Here is a 1,411-nt window from a genome sequence, read left to right as displayed (position 1 = left end):
CTCTTTAAAGGATTTATTGCTTTTAAACTTCTGTATAAAGTTAGGCCAGGGTGAAGCAAATTTGTCTATTTTTTAAGTATATATTGTAGAAATAGTGTACATCTCAAGATTTTTCTGAATGTTAAATAACTTCCGAGATAATCAACATCTTTCAATGTTCTTAGGCTCATTTTTAATTTATTTTTCCACCGTATCACACCAGCAGTTAGAAAATTGTAAAAACATCTAATCTGTAGGCAAATTATAATCAAAATCTGAAAAATTGCACTCGCTCCCAACGAAATCGCGGTAAAATTTCAGCCACAGCCACGTCTCACGACATGAGATTTTAACTCATTTTGAAAATTTTTTGAGAAATTTTAGTACAATTTAAATTAGTTTTAAGATTTTAAAGTAATTTTAAACTATAAATAATGTTCTTGAATTCCTCTGTTAAATATCTTGAAAACTTCGGAAATTTTTAGAGATCCTTGGAATTCTAGTAAATTTCTTAATATATATATTGATTTTTTAAAATCTTTTATAATATCATAAAATATTTTTGAATATAGTTGAAATCTTGCTTAATCACATAAAATATTCAATAATAATTTGAACAATAATTCCAACTGACTGGGAATTAGATATCTAATATGGAATATTTTAGAATGGAAATAAATTTTTCAAAATGCAAAAATTCCAATTTAAACATTGTTTTTACCCCCTCCACTCTGACTCGAAAAATCCATTGAAAATGATTTTTAAAATGGGGAACTAAATTTTTGCATTTTGAAAAATTTATTTCTATTCTAAAATATTCCATATTAGATATCTATTTGTCAGTCAGTTTGAATTGTTGTTCACTGATTGTTTAAACAAATTATAAGTTTTATAAACAATATAATTGTTTAAATAATAATTTTTTTTAATGATTCAAAAAACACCTAGAGATGTGGATGAGAGGCCTTCAACGATACCTTCAGTTTCTTTTCTGGGACGATTAGTTCGTTCTAGCTATAGTTTCCACTTTTATAAATCATTTTCAATGGATTTTTCGAGTCAGAGTGGAGGGGGTAAAAATAATGTTTAAATTGGAATTTTTGCAGTTTGAAAAATTTATTTCCATTCTAAAATATTCCATATTAGATATCTAGTTGTCGGTCAGTCGTAACGGTTGTTCACTGATTGTTTAAACAAATTTTAAGTTTTATAAACAATATCATTGTTTAAATAATAATTTCTTTTCAATGATTCAAGATATGGATGAGAGGCCTTCAACGATACCTTCAGTTTTTTTCTGGGTCAAACTTTAATACTACTGTAACCATACCATCACACTTCAGAATTTAAAGCATGATCAATTTTTTAATATTTTAATAATATTTTATTTGAATCAACAAAATAAGAAACAATAGCATATGCTTTTGAATAA

Source organism: Belonocnema kinseyi, chromosome 3, assembly GCF_010883055.1.
Source record: "Belonocnema kinseyi isolate 2016_QV_RU_SX_M_011 chromosome 3, B_treatae_v1, whole genome shotgun sequence".
NCBI lineage: Eukaryota > Metazoa > Arthropoda > Insecta > Hymenoptera > Cynipidae > Belonocnema > Belonocnema kinseyi.
This window is presented reverse-complemented; position numbering follows the sequence as displayed.